The sequence below is a fragment of the Parasteatoda tepidariorum genome, chromosome 2, assembly GCF_982258835.1.
Source record: "Parasteatoda tepidariorum strain Cologne lab strain chromosome 2, Ptep-v5.0, whole genome shotgun sequence".
Taxonomy (NCBI): domain Eukaryota; kingdom Metazoa; phylum Arthropoda; class Arachnida; order Araneae; family Theridiidae; genus Parasteatoda; species Parasteatoda tepidariorum.
Window position 1 is genome coordinate 97,528,001 of NC_141756.1, and position 20,445 is coordinate 97,548,445.

General features: G+C 29.8%; 1 protein-coding gene across 2 annotated transcripts in view; it reads right to left on the reverse strand.

Annotated features, from left to right (window-relative positions):
* LOC107437450 (interference hedgehog) overlaps positions 1 to 19,269 on the reverse strand; it is an 86,768-nt gene extending 67,499 nt beyond the window's left edge. For both annotated transcript variants that reach the window (XM_087157814.1, XM_087157812.1), the window contains exon 1: positions 18,764 to 19,269. The gene's annotated coding sequence lies outside the window, so the exon portion shown is untranslated. The remainder of the gene's footprint in view (positions 1 to 18,763) is intronic.
* Between the last annotated feature and the right edge of the window lie 1,176 nt (positions 19,270 to 20,445).

Consider the following 20,445-nt stretch of genomic DNA (forward strand, 5'->3'; position numbering starts at 1 on the left):
ATTGCTATTGATTTTGCAACTATATACACGTATTCTTATAGATGGATAAACATTCATACAGATATATTGTAACATACTTATTGAAAATAGTGATACTTAACTTTTATCATTATAGCTTGATTTGCAAAGGATTCAAAATTTTGCACTTCTTAATTGTTAGAAATAAACAAACAAACAAAAAAACTTGGAACTATTATTAAATTCAAGAACTAAAAAGAAGAATTTAAAATTTGGCATTTCTTAAATATTAACAAAACTTTAATATAGCTAAACAAAACTTTCAAAACTTGTAATTGCTAACAAACTCTAAGTCAAGAATGACTTGACATTCTTCAGTAATGTAATACGCCAAACAAAATGATGCTTGGAAATGTTGAAAATTTTGTTCAGTTTCCTAATATTTTATTTCAAATAGTATGATTTGATATAATCATGTTGGGAAAATGCAAAAATCTGTTCTTAAATATCTTTTAACAACTTTTTTTCTAATTTTATTGCCCAAAAATCAATTAATTTTAAATCATAAGCAGTTAAACTCAAATTAAAATACAGTTTTTATCAAAACTATGGGTTTTTGACGTTTTTGACAGAGGGGTTTTTGACATGACGGTAAAAACCATGGTATAAACCGGTAAAAACCGTCATGTGTCAAAAACTTGCCAACCCTGATTAGCCACCCTAAAAAGATCAACAGATTTTTCGGTTAGATTTCAGAGGGTGGAAAATGAAGCCTGAAATTGAGAATATCTTGCAAAATGCAGCAGAGTTGCACACGAGAGTGCAATAATTTCACCAAACGCAGCTCACACATTTTCAAGCAATTTCCCGCAAGTATTTCATCAAACATGTAAAACAATTGGCACTTTCATACGCTGCTGACCTACGGTACGCCGAAATGCATTGTTTGAATGAATAGCAAAAACGTTGAATAGAACAATGTGAAAAACACGCTTTTGCATAACACGACATGGTAATGAAAAAAATCCCATTTTCGAAATGGGAAAAATGAAGCACCTTTTAAAAACACTAAAAAAAAGCACCTTTAAGCACTTTTTAAAAACGCTACGTACTATTACTGATGGTTTGTTTAATCGGTGAACTCTAGATATTTCATAAGGCAACAGAACCTTAAAAGAACCAGTTTTTTAAATCTAGCATGTCCCTAAAAAAGAAAAGCTGGGGACCCCTCACTCTTCTCTGCTTAACTGTACAAAAAATTAGTAGTTAATAAATTATTTATCCTAACTGCACATTAACTCAGTCAACGTAAATCTGTTCCTTTAAATCAATTGTATAAATGGAACGTTGCATAAACACCAGACATCAAAGAAGACCAACCATACAATGAAAGAAAATTAAACTTTTTTTAAAAATTTATTTATTTTTATCGTCTGCGCGTCTATATTTATTAAATCGGAAAACTTCAAACGATATTTCACCACGGGTGTAATTATTTCGCAATGCGAAAAGAAAACATTTGTTTCTAAATCGATTCTACTAAATAATGTTTCTATTTTCCCCCCATATAAGATGAAATCGGAAAAAAAAGGAGAAAAAAAAAACATAGATGCTTCATGTTTTTGGTCGACTGGTTTTGCGGGTAGATAAAAATAACAAAATTCGAACTAAGAATCTAATTCTCATGAAATTAGAAAAAGCTGTACCAGAAAAGATAAAAAATTCCAAAAAAGAGTGTTTTTTGGCGATATCTAAACACGTGATTTGGCGCTTTCCTTTTAGACAAATGTTAGGCTATACCAGGGATGGGCAAACTTTTTTGGTGGAGGGCCATAAATCGAGAAAAAAAATGTTTGGTGGGTGAAGTAAAAACTTCAAAATTTAAATGGAAAAAAAAAGCGATATACAAGTTTTAATTTAAATATTTAGTGAGATGAATGAAATTGCGATTTCATTTTCAAAAGTTCCTTACATTGAGGGTCGAAGTGAGATGCACTTATTTTAAGGTAAGAGGCTAAATGCTTTTCTGTTAGTCTACTTCTGAAAAGATTTTTTCTACGGTTCATAATTGAAAACTCCTGTTCACGTATATAGGATTAAGCAAACATAGCTAGCATGGATTTTCTGGGCATGGAATATTAGATTTTGGAAACTAGCTTTTGGTAATGATTTATAAAACTCAAACTTTGGCATATTTAGAAACAACTGCTTCAGATGATCGTTAGATTGTCTGCTCGTTGGAGCTAGAAATGCGCAGTCTGCCACATGTGAGTACAATTCACCTACATTAGATTCCATAAGTCTGCTCCTCGAGAAAGACAAACGTTATTTGGAGCCAATTTACGGCTATTCTATAAAGAACTTCTGCTTTCAACATTTTACCAATTGAAGCTGTCAGTGCTAACTATTTCCATCAATTTATGTTTTGTGGAACGAAAAATAGAGAAAGTAAAAAGGTCACCAGTACTTTGTTAAAAAAAAAAAGAACATAAATAGCTTTCAACAAAGTCGACAAGAAAATGTATGTACGTTGTTTATATTTGCCACTGATCAGCAACTTAAAAATTCTATCCGCGGGCCGGATAAAACCTTCCGGTGGGCCACAGTTGGCCCGCGGGCCGTAGTTTACCCATCCCTGGGCTATACGTTCTAAAGTCCTGGATCTCTAAACATACTTTCAAATGAAGGTAGATATATATTATGATTCTGATTTCTTATGTCTCCGAAATACATAGCTTGTATTGCATTTAACGCTTATGATAAGTATTCGACTATTTAACACACTTATCCACGATTTCCAGGTAAGATACGATACCCTTAAATTCAACCAATAAACAAATAATAATAAGAAAAAAACTATAAAAATCATAAATTAACTCCGCTTAATCAACTAGTCCCTAACATCTATTCCCTAAAATGTATAGAAAACATTCAAGCAAAATTTCAAATAGTTTGAACTGAAATAATTTGAGATACTGCATTTAGAATGAAGGAAAATATCCGAAAAAATAGTTTTAAGAAAAAAGACACTATTATCAACAATTAATTCATTATAAAACTGTAATTATTACTAGAATAATATTGCAAAACATTCCTAATTCCAAAAAAATATTATTTGTATTTTTGTAAATGCTTAAAAAGTTTTTTTAAATTATTTGTATCAACACAAAATAACAGATAAAATTGCGTTTTTATTTCCGTCTGTAAAAAAAGGACCGCTTTGAATCATTTTTCCTTCAATGATCCGATGTTTGCGTTCTAGGGCTCAATGTTCGAAGGGGTGACCTTCGAACATGGGTTTCAAAAACTGTCTCAATTGATGTTTGTGGTCTGATTGGTGTTCAAATCCTGCCTATGTACGTGTTTCAAGACGTCACAAAATACTTTTCCTTCTTCAGCATTCATATTTATATTAAAATCATTGTCAACACAGTAATTATAAGTTAATAATAAAAAGAGTACAAATTTTTTTTAAATTATTATTATGTAAATACATTAAGAATGACTGCTGGTGAAAATAAAAAGAAGAAAAAAAAGCGTTATAAAAAATTATCAAACAGCGACGGTCGCCATAGCAACGCATGCACACTGTTTACTATTACTCTTGAACACAGATGAAAAGTGCGCACGCCATCAAATCCAAAACAAGACCCACTTTGCCAATGGGTAAAATAATAATAATAATAAACTACAAACATTTGATAACTATTCACTATTGAGATTGTCAGGTTGCACAATGCTTCAGAGAAAAATGCATCCGAGTTCAGAGAATAAATATTTTTCGGGTTCATTTTTCGGGTTCATTTCTCAAAATATTTTATATCTTTTCTTTCTTTTTCTAATAGATAATTTTCAATGAACTTTATACATGAAAACACTATTTTTTTTTAATGCAATGCTGAACAATAAAATCTCCCACCCTTTATTTAAATGTATACTACTTCGATCCAATTTGCGATTAATTTTGATTAAGTAATTAGGCTGTAATGGAGCACATATTATTTTAACTTAAAAATAAGTAGAACAAAATAATATTTTCTATGAACTCGAACACCACTGATTAAAACCGAAAAGAAGTGTTGATTCGCTGTGAAGAGCTACATAATCATTCCTTCGGCTATTCTATTATTAAATAAAAAATTTGAAGTTCTAAACATCTTTCTTCCATTTAGCACACACTATTCAAAGTCGTAAATTTAATTAACAAAAATTTTACTAATAATAAAACAAAGGATATTCAGGCCATATAATTATATATTACTGAGTGATATCAAAACTAAAAGAGCGTTAAAATAGCCTTAGTGGATAGAGGCAGCACGTTTCCATTGAGCACATGCTACGTCATAACCAATTAGGGATTGTTTTGGATTGCATCACCTACGGAGGCCATTTTGGGAAATTAAAATGCTTAATAATCAAATAATTATACATTTGGAGGGGGGGGGGAAATCGGATTTTTGGATTTAGGAGAGAATTTCCAATAAGTTTAAAATAATTCAAATTAAAATAATTAATAGAGGTTGTAATTGTCCATTGGCAGTTTGAAAATAACTTAGATGTTTCTTTTCAAAGAAAAGATGAAATCAAAGTTTCGTTTTCTCTACAGTCAAATGGTAAAAGGCGGGTTCAAAAACAGAATATTTATTTTGCTGCGATGAATTACTTATTTTCCAGCTGCATCTCATAAATTAGTCTAAAGTGGTATTTGATCTGTCAATAATTACAACATGGAAACGATGCGTGAATGGAAAGAGGCACTTTTTTGATGTAAAACATAATCCTTTTTCGGGATTTTCTAAGTGATGGATGCCCCGTATTTACATCTGAATGCCATGCAATTTATCTTGTCCCCAATATATATATATTAGTTTAAAAAAAAAAATGGTTAATATATTCAGATTGAGGAAGTAGCATCGATGCCTTACAAAATAAACAACTAAAATCACATTCCATTATAAATAATAATTTAAACCTATACAGCAATTTACTCCTACGAATATGAAATAATTTTCCGTTGAGTAGCAGATCATGATGGCATTTCGGGTAATGAAACAGCAGATAACGTGGCTAAGTCAACAAACAATATAACAAACAACCCTCTAACCTACACAGATATCAAAAATGCGATTGCCAGTATTTACACTGGGAAAATAAAATATGTAATAAATTGCGCATTAAACTTTCGATAGAATCTTATAAAAGTCTAAATTCAGTCCCTGGCCAAATTATTAGACGCACTATAAGATTCTATGTAAAATCTTAATTATCAGTATATACTATACAGCTTTATTGTTCTTACGAGACTGAAACCTTGTATAAATTGGTTAACATTATAATGCAATACCGTAAAAATAAATACAAAAGGAAGTACATAAAAAAATCTCTTGAATAAAAACCCATTACATGTATGTTTGAATATAAAAATATTGCATATAAACTCGTGCAAAACATGTCATTATTAAAACACTACAGTTTGTTTAATAATTTGGTCTAATTATTATAATATAGTAATATAATAAATACTCTATATTTATATAATATATATTCAAATTTGATACAAGAACGTAAATAAGTGCAAACCGGTTTCAGGCGCATAAAAACAATAAAGGTGTAAAGTATCACCGGATAATTAAGATTTTACAAAGAATCTTACAGTGCGTCTAATAATTTGGTCAGGGGCTGTGTAATTTGGTCAGGGGCAACCCCTGGAACTGCTTTCGCAGTTCATTTCGGATTGCTTCGCAATCCGATGCTCGCTTTCCTCGCTCATTGGATACGTTCTTAACGTCTAGCTTTTGTATACTTTTTTGAACACTGAAGTTCCGAAAACTTTTCACTGTAGAAAATTCTAAACCTGTGCATTTCAATATTAATTTGAAATTGCAAACAGTTCACATATTTTTCTTAATCACACTATTCTAAATTTCAGTTGTTGAGAAAAGTAACTGTTGTAAGTTTTGTTTTAAAGTCTTTCCCACCAGAGGACTAAAACCATGTGTTGTAAAACAATATGAAATAGTACTGAACGCCGGATGTAAAGCATCGGCTTCGATGAAGATAATTTTGTGAGAATTTTTTTGATAATTCGGTGAGAATTCACCCGACTAACCATATAATGCTCACTACGTGCTCTTGCGCGCCGAAGCCTATCAATTAAAATAAAAACTGTTGCCTACGCGAGAAAAGAAATATCATCGGTTTTATTGATACATACGTACGTATTAGCGTAAAAAACATAAAGCTGACATTTCCTAACAAAATGCGCATTAAATTATAAATAAATAAATGAAAAAAATCCAATTGTTTGGGGCCGCCAAAGGGGCCACAAAAGTTTAAAAACACCTCTTCACTTATTCTTTTTCGCGACGGCTCTGATTTAAAGCATTGACTAAACACTCTTGACTTTCACAATTGTGCATATAAAAATAAAAAGGACGTGCAATAATCCCACGTAAACAACGCCACTTAATTACGCCGCTCCAATATGCCGCCTTTGAACATGTGCAAAAGGAATAGGAATCTAGTTTCATCTTAAAAGAATTTTTTATTCAACAACAAAAAAAAAAGAAATTGAAGAACAAGAAATCGATGACGCCATTACTCATCTTACACGTCACGCCCACCCTATTAATCACATCTCTTAAAAAGACCAGCGGTTTCCTTTCGTGCTATCCCTAAGATAAATAAAATTTAAAAAAAAAAAGAATGAAATCTGGCAACTACACGTTCCACACATTTTTCGTTCAATTTGCCAGGCACTAGTTCATTGACAATTAAAATCAAGTTCTTCATCTGTCTGCCCAAACCAAAATGCTGTCTCCCCTCCCTTAAGATAGTAGGGCGTCATCCTTCAAAAATAAGTTTATTTACCTTATAGGTTTCTACATTTTATCCAATACTGCCAGAGATTTATTGATGAAAATTTTTTATCCCTACGAACCTTTTACAAATTATGTTAACGTAAAATCGAACCTTCACATAATTCTTCTTTTGGAAAATTAATATGCAAATTAAAAACTAATGTGTCTGAAAGGAGACCAACTGAAATGTATGAGATTCCCCACTTTACAAAAGAAATTTCACGAAAACAGTTTTTTTACTTAGCACCTAAATTGTATAATAAATTATCATTTCAGTTGCAAAACATCAAAATATATTCTTCTTTTAAGCGTGCTTTATTTCAATTTGTTATGAACATTGACGATTTAGATCTCTATTTTTCACTTTAAAGGAAGCATTTGATTTTTTATACCAGTCTTGTGCCAATCCAAATGAATTTCTTATGTTACCTTTGATATATATTTTTTTTTATATAGTTTCATGCATTATTTTTTTTTTGTTTTCTATTATTACAGTGTTCAAAAATATATGACGTCTTATGATGAGCAAAATAATTTGATTGTAATACCCCCTTTTTTTTTCTTTTTTTTTTTTAAATTTCTATTTTAAATTTATTGTATTACTTTTCTTTGTCGCCTGGACAGGATTTTCCTCTTGAAGACGAATATATATTCTTCGTATTTATGTGTTTTTGTTCTCAATAAAGTTATATTTGTTTGTTTAAAAAAAAAAAAAAAAGATAGATGATGACGTTATTATATCAAAATTTAAATACGGTAATTCCTTTAAAAACAAGTTTATTTATTTATTTATTTTGCAAAATCAATTGTTTTATCGTAAAAAAGACTCTTGACAAAATTCTTCCTTAGGAAAAAGGAGTTTACATAACGTTATTATTTCAAAATTTTGAAACGACTATTTTTAAGACACGTTTTCGGCAAAAGCAGGACTTAACTTCGACACATTTGTGAAAAACCGAAAAAAGCACGTAATTATGATAAGTTTAAATCCAGAAAATTGTGGGTAAAACTTTTTTACAAAATTTAGAATAGATTTTTTAACAATTTTAGATAACAGGAACCGTAAAACTAAATTAGGATCGACCTCTGACGATCGTGCTTGAATTTGCCGAAACTTTCTACGTTTTATTCTACTTCTTTTAACAGGAAATCAAATTAGTTTCAAAAATACCGAGACCATTTTGTATAAAGACGCGATGTTTAGTATTTAAAATATAAAAAAAAATCTCATTTTACGAGATTTGCCATCAGTCATATACCCTGGTTTAAGAAATTAAGAGAATAATAAAAATTATTATTTTAATAAAAAAAAACTTAGTATGGGTATGCGTCTTGTATATGCACGGCAACTTGTCTGAAAAATGTACTCTTTAATATAATGTGAAATTGCTGACATAAATCTTAATATTTAAAATTTCGAAAATACTCCTATTTCGTTTCCAATTTAAGTTTTTCATACAAACCACGACGGATTTTTTGAGAAATTGGGGTTGGTTAGAAACTAAACTGGAAGGTTAATTTCCAAGATAATTAGTAAAGATTAGATATTTATCAAGATCTTAATAAATTTTATGTTAGAAACTAGAAACATGCATTCAGTCTTACAATATTTCACACATTTAATTGTTTGATATGTATTTAAAATAGTAATTAAAAGATTTTCTGACAGGCAAAAGACTTCTTTATCTCAAGAAATAATTGGTAATAGCGAGCTTAACAACTTCTTTATTCATCTGGATTATCTAAACGTTTATTATTGTTGTAATTTTCGTTGCACGTAGGATTTTATTCTATTCCTACCAGGGGTCTGTCCAGACTATTTGTGAAAGGTCCGTTTTTGTAAAATTGTGAAAAAATTACTCGTAATTTGTGAATATAAAATAAACGTTCAGTCACATTCTTTCAACCAGGGTCTACTTTTCTGAATTTGAGCAAATAGGGTTCGTTATTGCAAAAAAACTTTTTCAAGGAGTTTTTAAATTATAAAGACATACAAGATTATACTCAACACTGTAAAATTATAATGGAAAAATTAAATTTTAAAAAATAAACAGCAATTGCAGCTACTAAATTAGCGATGCAACATATAAATATTTGGTATTTAGCCTGTACTGCTGAACGCGGAATATTCATTTCAGACGAATAAAGGAAGATGCGCCTGCGGAAGACAAAATTTAGTTCGTTTACATATGTCTTTCTCCCCCCCCCCTCCTGGGAAGGATTTATTCGATTAACAAAACAATAATGAAGATAAAACAAATTTGTGAAGGGTCCGATTGAAAGATAAATTATTTTGTGAAGGGTCCGTTTTTAAGTTAAAATATTTTGTGAAGGGTCCGTCAACGGACCCCTGCCTACTATACACTTTCCCCTCTTTTTCAAATTTTTATTCAAATTCAGTTCAAATAAATTTTTTTGATTTTGTAGAGGATGACACTTGATGTTGATACAGCTTTTTTCAAACATTAATTCATTAACTAAATTGGGATGAGCGGAAAACGAAATGGAATTTTCTGATTGGTTAAACGTTAGTTATTGTTTTCAATCTTACTACAAGCGATTCAGTTTTTTACATAGTATTTTAAAAATAACATCAGTGATAACTTCTAACTACATTGAACAAAAAAAAAAGTTTATTGCGCGCGTTTAAATATTTAGTTATTTTATATTCGCTCTGTCAGATAAATTCAATTGGGTATAATATAAAAAAAAAACACAACTACTTCCACTTAGTAGGAATAACATTTACCATGACGCAATGCTAAATTCTATGCCACTATCCACATAAATCAATTATTAATCAAAAATCGAATATCAATTACTTTTCTTTATAATGCAATAAAATCTGGCGAGCAGCTATTTAAACGATCAAACACTTCGTTTGTTTACTTGTGGCTTGAAGTTAGGCTCGCTGAAAATGCCGTTCATGGGTTAAATTTAGTAGGAATAACACAACCTGTGACGTACGCTATAGTATACCCAATTAAGATCATTACGTGGTAGCACGTGTCGTCCACGTCACTAAATTTATACTTTTATAGTTGTCTGATACCACGGGCCTTTTTTTTTTTTTCCTTCTTCCCAATTCCTACCATTAGTTTCGCAATATCATATATTTATATAACTTGTTCAAATTTTCAATCGTTAAATACTTTTTATTCTTCCATTCAAGTTCAAATACTTCTTGTAGTGGATGACCCTTGACGTTAATACAGTTTTTCAAACATTAATTAATTAAATTTAGTTAATTAATTTTAGTTTTATATGAGAGAAATTTTTTTTTAATTATTTAATAAAAAGTAACTGAAATAAAATTTTTCTTTGCTGACCTAAGTAGGAATCAGGGTTGGCAAGTTTTTGACACATGACAGTTTTTACCGGTTTATACCATGGTTTTTACCGTCATGTCAAAAACCCATAGTTTTGGTAAAACTGTATTTTTATTTGAGTTAACAGTTTATAATTTAAAATTAATTCATTTTTGGGCAATAAAATTAGAAAAAAAGTTGTTAAAAGATAATTAAGAACAGATTTTTGCATTTTCCCAACATGATTATATCAAAACATACTATTTGAAGTAAAATATTAGGATACTAAACAAAATTTTCAACATTTCCAAGCATCATTTTGTTTGGCATATTACATTACTGAAGAATGTCAAGTCATTCTTGACTTAGAGTTTGTTAGTAGTTGCAAGTTTTGAAAGTTTTGTTTAGCTTATTTCTAATATTTAAGAAATGCCAAATTTTAAATTCTTCTTTTTAGTTCTTGAATTTATTAATAGTTCCAAGCTTTTTTGTTTGTTTGTTTATTTCTAACAATTAAGAAGTGCAAAATTTTGAATCCTTTGCAAATCAAGCTATAATGATAAAGTAAGTGTCACTATTTTCAGTAAGTATATTACAATATTTCTATATGAATGTATATCCTTCTACAAGAATACATGTATATAGTTGCAAAATCAATAGAAATCATAACATTCATTTATAAAGGCAATTATGTGAAAATAATATTTGTTTGCTACATACTATAAATTAAAGAAAACAGTAGGTTTTTGACAGTTTTTACCGGTAAAAACACGGTTTTTACCACTGTCATGTCAAAAACCAGTTTTTGACGGCAAAAACCCAACCCTGGTAGGAATTAACTTTAATTTTTTTACATTACTTGTTTATTGATTATATACCTAAATTAATCGGGGCAGAGAATATATAATCTTTCCCAAAAATTTTTTGATAACAATAACACTTGGGGCAAACTTTATGTTTCATTTACATAGTTGCCAACCTTATGAATCAAAAATTAGGAACACTATATGCGCCAAAATTATAAGCACCAATTACGAGAGTAAGACAAAAATTTAACTATTAAATAATAACATTAATAAACATATATTTGAATACCTTATGTAAATTAGTAAAACAAAACAATAAACACTATCTTTTGTGGGAAATTTATAATATCAATATTTTATTATTAGGAAAACCGGTATAATAGTTTAAAAACAACCATTACCTATTAATATATAATTATTATTTTCCAAATTATTAAACACAGGTAAATAATCTACATCATAAACAAATATTTCTGATGCAAGTGTTTAAATACTACAATACATTTTTTTTAAAATAATGATAGTTGTTTAAGATTCAATTTAGTGAAATTATCAGCAACAGCAATTGGAATAGTATTTTCCAATTAAAAGCTACTAAAAATTAATTCTGCAGAATAATCACAGGAAGCGCGCTTGCGGCGATCAGAACAAGGAGGGATTGGTTTAAAAGCAAAAATACTGTAATTTTACGAAAATTCGGATTTTTTTTAATAAAAATAACAGATGTGCAGATTTGATTTAAAAATTAGGAACAAATCCGAAAAATTCTGAACAGTTGGCAGCTATGTATTTATAACATTGAAATCTCCAGGAAAGATCACCTCTATTTACGACAACTTTTGGGATCCACTGAATTTTTTTCACAGACTTAAGTGTTGAAGGAAACCTCCAGGAGAGAACATTAAAACCTCTCCCAGCGACCAGCAAACATCTGCATCAAATTCGGAGAAGGTCAAATAAGAAAACACGAAAAAAAATATAAAAACAAAAAATTTAATAAAACAAATAAGTAGATTAAAATGTATTCAAGATATTTGAGTGAGGCTCTTATTCAGAGAGCTCTTCTTGAGGATACAACCTCACGTGGCAGTCAAGAGTGCACTGAAGATGCTGACAATGATTTACTTCTAGAATTAAAAGTTAAATTAGAAACAACTCTTCTCATCTTTTAAAGTTAATTAATTTTTATGATATAAAATTAAGTGCAAACTTAAACAAAAAAAAAAATTAATCCAGGGGTCTGTTTAGAAGAAATTTGGGTCCGTTAACGGACCCTTCACAAAATATCTTTTCATAAAAACGGACCCTTCACAAAATGATTTTTCTTTTAATCGGACCCTTCACAAATTTGTTTATCTTCATTATTATTTTGTTAATCGAATAAACCCTTTCCAGGGCAGAAAACAAGAAAGATGGATGTAAACGAATTAAGTTTTGTCTTCGGCAGACGATTCTTCCATTATTCGTCCGAAATAAATATTCTGCGTTCAGCAATATAGGCTAAATACCAAATATTTGTATGTTGCATCTCTAATTTAGAAGGAGCAATTGTTGTTTATTTTTTAAGATTTAATTTTTTTAATTATAATTTTACAGTGTTGAGCATAATCTTGTATGTCTATACAATTTAAAAACTCCTTGAAAAAATTTTTTTTTGCAATAACGGACCCTATTTGCACTAATTCATAAAAGCGGACCCTGGTTGAAAGAATGTGAGTAATTTTTTCACAATTTCACGAAAAACGGAATTTTCACAAAATGTCTGGACAGACCCCTGTAATCATTTTTAAAAAAAATAGCTTTATCATTCAAAATTAGCATAAGAAGCCTGGAAACAATGTCAAACACCGCTAGGAGTGCTCCCCTACTATGACCATAGCCTGACTAATGCAGGGGCATACAGGGCAGTTGCCCCAGGCCCCCACATCAGAGGGGCCCCCCAAATCGAATAGAAAGTTTATTCTATGTTTCCTTCCTTAATGAACTTTTTTTCTTTTTAAAAACAAAATATCAGTACTGTGAAAAATCCGTCAGTTATTTAGCTTCTTCATTAATCTATTGTATGAACACAATTTATAATTCGAAAAATCCATGGCTTTCTAGGGCAGAATTCAGCTAAATTTTCGCAATTACGATGGACAAATTTGGCCAATCAAAAGCCTGTATTTTTACATATCGCAAAATGCGATATGTTTACAAAAATACAGGCTTCTGATTGGATTAATTGAACCATCGCAATTGCGAAAATTTAGCTGAATTCCACCTTAATGTCAGCAAGGATATGAATTTTTTGCAGCTAGTTCACAAAGTTAACTATCAGAAAACTGCATTTGGTATGATAGACATAGAATTGTCAGAAAATCAATAAAATGAACAGAACGATATTTTGTCTGACCATTGGAGGGGGAGGGACTTTATAGCTACTTTAGGTTTTGGTTCTTTTTTTTTTTTTTTTTTTTTTTTTTGTTATCTATAATGAGGTGAAAACTTTAAACACCTATATAAAGTTCAGTTCTTTATTACTGAAGTAGTGAAGCAGAGGGGGCATCAAAGAAGTTTTTGCCCCGGGCCCCAATTAGGCTAAGTCGGGCCCTGATTATGACTTGTTTAGAGGTACATGAACAGTTCATAATAGCGAAGTTCCCTTAGAGGAGTATGCAGTCATTTCTGGGCATGGGTGGGTTACTATGCAATTTTAATCCTGATGATGTGCCCTAACTCCCCTAGAATTTTGTTGCAACATTTATGTGACCCTCTGTTATGTACAATGTTTTTAAACTGGTACATTATAACAAAAAATACACAAAAAATGTCATTTGAAAAAAGAGAGAAACCAATTGCAGTTAAAAAAAATCTTATGCAACAGGAAGAAAAAAAAAAAGGATTTTTATTCGAAGTTTGCTTTGCAATGAGAACAACTTTAAATAAAAATCAATTTAATTCAAATGGATAATAAAATCAATCAAATTAAATGGATCAATGAATAAGTGTATTGAAAATGCAAGGGTCTGTTAGAAGAAATTTGGGCCCGTTAACAGACCCTTTACAAAATATCTTTTCATAAAAACGGACCTTTCACAAAATAATTTATCTTTTATTCGGACCCTACACAAATTTGTTTATCTTCATTATTGTTTTGTTAATCGAATAAACCCTTCCGGGGGAGGGGGGGGAGAAAGAGGGTACGAAACGAACTAAGTTTTCCTAAATTTAAATTCCAATTGTAGTATTTTAAGAAAATATTTATACTTTAACAGAGTGGGCACATTCTTATTGATATTAAATGATAAATTTTTTTTTGTAACTAAATAATTGATCAATTTATATTTATTCATAAAATTAATTAATAGAATATTATGTAAATATAAATTAATTTCTAGCAATTTTTAAATAAAAAATTATTATAAACTTAATTGTTTAAATTTACTTAATGCGTAACACATTAAAAGTGATACACAACTAAGTTGTGTTATTTAAAATTTGTCAATTGAAATTATTGAATGAATATTCTGTGTCCGAAATGAATATTCTGTGTTGAGCAGTATAAGCTAAATACCAAATATTTGTAGGGTTGCATCTCTAATTTAGTAGCAGCAATTGTTGAGCATAATCTTGTATCTATTTACAATTTAAAAATTTCTTGAAAAGGTTTTTAGCAATTTTTGCAATAACAGGACCCTATTTGCACAAATTCACAAAAGGAGGACCCTGGTTGCAAGAATGTGACTTAACGCTTATTTTATTTATATTCACAAATTATGAGTAGTCTTTGCACAATTTTACAAAAACAGGACCTTTCACAAAATGTCTGTCTTCTGGACAGACCCTTGCAATGAGTCCACAATAAATAGCTGTGATGATGGCAAGTCATTGAAGGGCATTTTAGAGAACAGTCGAAGACAACAATTTTGCACTTTTTTAAATAATTTTTAATAAAAAGACGACACATTGACAAAAGACGACAAAACAAAATACAAATTTTTTTTTTTATCAAAAATGAAACTGCAAAAATAATTAATTTTGAAGAGTCCTAAAACAATTTGTTTGCCGCTGCCATGGGAATATTTCCATATATTTATCTGCCACGACAATTACAATCGCCAAAGTGCCATATGGATTTTAGACTTGTAAATTTTTTTTTAAAATAACAAAACATGTTAATGTTTGCCTGGGGGATGTCTATGTGTTATACCTTTCAAGTTGGTCCCTTTCTGTGATGTTCTTTTTTCTTTTTTTAGTTTCTAACAGGTCGCTGCCCGGAAGTTTCCAAGTCTTGGCAATTATTCTGCCACAGATCTTGATACGGAAATCTCCCCAAAAATATATCCTGCAATAAATATTTATTCTAGAAAAATTGAGGCGATATTCTCATGAACTAAACTAACTGCTTCTTTTAGCATGGAATGATTGTTATTTATCATGTTCCAATGTTTCCTAAATGAGCATTGTGGGTTGATATAGAAAAAAAAAAGATATAGATTAAAATAAGTAAGTAGTAGTTAAGAGTGAAGCCTTATGACTACACTGGCTAAACAATTTTAAGCTATTTCAAAAACAAAACAAAAAAAATCAGATTTTTTTTATTTTCAAAATAAAATTTTAAGGGTGCTGTTCACAGTATCACCCAGAAAGCGAAAAAGTCTTCCGCCGGCACTGATTTGGAAGAATAAAAAGTATTAAGAGTGACTAAGGTCCCTAGAGAAATGTTTCATAATGTATTATCAGAAAAAATGATGGAGAAGTAGAATTTCAGCAAAACACAAAATCAAATGAAAAAGTAAAAACAATGACATTGTTTAAAAAAAAAATGTTTTTTGAATTAAATACAATTTACCTCAAAAAATAGTTTTGATGTTAACGTTTAAAATGGCAATAGTTATTGGACTGAATTGTAAAGAAGTATTCAATATTCAATTAAAATATAAAATGTTTGGCATCTTGAATTTTTTATATCACGAAATTTTTAGAGTCTTCTTTCGAGTTTGCAAAATTGAGGTTTGTTTACATTAAAAACAGTGGTTAAGGGATAGGGGGATTTTTTCGTATTGTGATCTCTCATGCCAACTACAATCGTCAAGGTGTCAATTAGATTTTAAACTTGACAACTTTTTTTTAAAAAAACATGTAGATGTTTGCCCGGGGGAATCAAATCTTCTGAGTTGGTCCTCTTCTGTGATGTTTTTTCGAATGTTTCTAGTGGGCTGATGCCCGGAAGTTGCCAAGATTTGCCAATTATTCCACTACAGATCATGAAACTGAAACCTCCCCAAGTATAGTATATCAAAACAGTTATCTAATTAAGAAATTATTAAACATTTTACCAGCCACAGATATTTCCACATTTATAAGAATTCTATTTTTTATCTCACTTTTAAATATTTTAAAATGTCAAATAAAAATTTTGCCTTACAAATTATAAACTAAGATATCCTATTTTACAAATTACTAAATAACTTGGGAACCATGGAGTACAGCACGAAATACTTTTTGAGTAACAAGTTGTTTTGCATTCATTGATAACTTTCAAATTGATTAAAATTGAGAGTTCATTTTATCCCATTTCGAATTAAAATAAAAATTATTAAACAGTTTCCTTAACAAAAGTTTTGTTTTATCAATTAGTTTTCCTGACAACAGTAATAGGAGAGGGTGCGTAGCCAAATCTTTCAGCAAAAAAAATGCACTGTTTAAGTACTTATTAAGCACTAAAAAAATATTTTTAAGCACTATATACATTAACAAAATGCAAACTAATTTTCAAAGATTTTAAATGATCAGGAGAAGAAAACTAGTTTCTGACAAAGAACTCTTTTCCTGCCTTTAAAAAATGATCATGATATTTTTCGGTTCGCTATCAGAGGGTGGAAAACGAAGCCTGAAATTGAGAAAATCTTGCAAAATGCAGCAGAGTTGCCCATGAGAGTGCTAGAATCTCAATGAACCCAGATTAGTAGACACACATGCGGACTTGCAAGCATTTCATCAAACATGTAATATGATTGGCACTTTCATAAGGTTTGGACCAACAGTACGCCGAAATGAATTGTGAAAACATTGAATGGAACAATGCGAAAAGCACGCTTTTGCATAATATGTACCGAAAATCGACATAGTAAAGAAAACAGTCTCCAAAAATTTTCCTAAAGGGAAAATTAAGCACTTTTAAAAAACAGCATGAAAAAAGCAACTTTAAAAGGGCTTTTGAATAACGAAAATCAAAAATAAGCACCTTTAAGCACTTTTTAAAAACGCTATGCACCATCTAGAAATTACATAACTCAATATGGTTGCATTAAGCAACAAAATGCAAAGCATTACATAATCAGGGGTCTGTCTAGGTTTTTCTGAGCAGTACCTATTTTGTGAAAATTTAGACATAATCTGTGAAAAATTAAAAATTATATTAAAAAATCAACACAAAAAGATGGTAAAAATATGGATTTATCGTTTCTTACGCGACGCAAAAATGAAATTTTAAGAAAAAGTATTTTGTGAAATACCGTTTTTCCTAAAGTTGAATTTGTGAAGGTACCGCTAAACAGTAGTAAATTTGGCTTGGACAGACCCCTGATAATAATTGCATTTTTCAATCAAAAATAAATTTATAAAGTTGATATCTTTTACTTAATTTAAAAGGAATAATGAGGGAATTCCCATTCTCAGATTAAATCTTTCTATTAATACTTCCATTTTAATTGTAACCTATTGTTGTTCTTAAAAAAAATTATTGATAATACCATTAACATGTAAATTACAATAATGATAAAATGCATAATTATCATTATTAATAGCTTAATTACAAATTGACAAGGTATTGTATTAATCTGGAATTGTCAGGGAAAATTAGGGTTTGAAGCTCATTGAAATCAAATATTTTTTTAAACCCAAAAAATGGGTCTTGTATTTACAATAATTGTCCTTTTTTTTTTCTTTGTATTAATACAATAATAAGGCATAACTGAAAAAATAATAATTAAAAATTTATACTGTGGATTACAAATAAAAAGGAATTTCTTTTATAAAAATCAGGGAATTTTTTTTTTCTTGATTGATCACTCTGATAAGAGTAATTAATTTAATTAATTTCTTAATGCAGCAAGGTTTCATAAATTTAAAAAAAAATCAGATTCTTGTAAAATGTGTGAAGAAGTTCATTAAACTACAAAATTTTTTTGTTAAAAAAATGGGTCTCGAATTAATAATAATTATATAATTGTTTTTGTTTTTTTTCCATGTGTACAATAATAAGGCGTAACTAAAAAATATTAATTAAAAATTTATACAACCGATTACAAATAAAAAAGGGAATTCTTTTTCTTGATTGGTCACTCTGATAATGAGTAATTAATTTAATTATTTCTTAATGCAGCAAGGTTTTATGAATTAAAAAAAAATCAGATTCTTGTGAAATGTGTGAAAAATTTCATTGAAATCCAATATTTTTTTGCCTATAAAATGGGTCTCGTATTAATATTAATTATAGAATTGCTTGTTGCTTTTTTCTTGCATGTGTACAATAATAAGGCATAACTAAAAAATAATACTCTAAAAATTTATAACACTGATTACAAATAAAAAGGGAATTTTTTTGTTCTGGTTGGTCACTCTGATGAGAGTAATTAATTTCTTAGTGCAGCAAGGTTTCATGAATTAAAAATACATGCAGATTTTAAACTCATCGAGACAACAGAACGAGTAACAACAACAGCGCGAGTAACAACAACAACAGCCTACAAAAATCACAAGAACCGATACACAGCAACAGTTATTCAACAATAATACGAATACTTCAATATCAGAAAACAATTAAAAACACGATAAAATTACTCACCATATGAGAATTTAAAAGAATCAAAGAAATAAACTTTAAAAATCACATAGATCCTTAAGACATCAGGAGCACACACAAACTTTAAAAAAAAAAGAACACTCTTTTAGAATAGCCTGCTTTTGTTAGCGAGAAATACGATTTCCTTTGTTTATCGAGAAAACAAATTCGATTAAACTCCTAGATGAGTGAACGATGCTTATTTAGATTACTAAATAATCCATTTGATCTAACATTCCGAAAGTTTGTAATTTTTGAGGCATAAAAATCTCGAAAAACGTGTATCCATTATGCTTCCAAAAGCTTCAACCACAACTGTCTCTTTAACAACCGGACTAGAGTCTGAAATTCTCCATCTCATCGCCAAGCGAGAGGAAATATTTTTATTTTTATTTTATTATTCTTATTCTTCCTCACGTGCAGGAAATTATAGCCTTGGGCGACCCGTCTTTTCTGTTCAAGTCTCTCGGAGAAAGGGAATGTTAGGGTTACCGAAATATTCAAAAAGTGTTTCTATAATTCCATATTATTCGCCAAATCAGAGATTTTTCTGAACTAATTTTATTCACCGCACATTTTGGCTACTTAACAAATAAACATATAATTTTTTTTTTTAAAATTTCGAATAATTTTTATAGAATTCTCGTTTTTAAATAAAAAAAGAGGTGGCATTATCTTAAAATAACCCCGTCGCAAAGATACAATTTTTGAGGGGACGAAATTAAATTATATAAAGTTATCTAAGCTTCACGTATATAAGAAGAAAAAAAATCTTATTCTTAATTTATTCATTTTTTAATTTAGCAGTTTTAAAAAGGCTCAAATGTACAAAAAAAGATTAGAAATTTTTTTTTTATCCTTTTCTTGTTTTTAACTTTGAGGAATCCATCGATGATGATTCTTGAAAGTTTTCCTTATTTATCTGGAACATTGAGGGAGACTTTTAAAAATGTCTAATCATTGGGGGGCACAAATACCCAACGCACCCCCCCCCCGACCTCCATGTATTGAAAAGAACTTTATTTAATAAATTAATTTTAGGGGTAATCCATAAATGATGTCATATTTTTTCCATTATTTTTTAACCCCTTCTTCCCCTTAGTTAGAAATTTGCTCCCGGCTTTGCCCGATTACAGTGAGAATATAGTAAATCCTCTGTGGTAGAAGGACCATGGATCAGAAACCCCCAGCCATTGGGCAAACCATAAGAGATTTTCGTGTTTTTCGTTCTCATAAAATGCAAATGTGGTTTAGTTTCTTCCAAAAGTCCTCCACGAAGGAAAATTTCTTCCCATAAATTGTTCCAAGAATTCTCCCTTCTTCTAGGTTTGGTTCAAAATTACAAGTCATAGATTGAACATTGATAGTCGTAATCACAAAAACGGGTCTGGTGTTCAACGCCGGCCATAAAATAATATAGTTTAAATAATATAGCTATATTTAAAGTTAATTAGTAATAAAGTAAAAGGATAATTTGCATAAAATGAAATTAATTAATACAACTGCTGGTTTAAAATTATTAGAATATTAAACATAGCTAAACTTGCTAATTTATCAAATTTTCTTTATAGACCAGAAGTCAAGATTTCGATTTTAAAAAATGCTGGAGACGACTTTTTTTTAACTGCTTAATTAATGTCTGGATATGAAAATATATATGAATAAATAACGCTCGGCTCCCATTG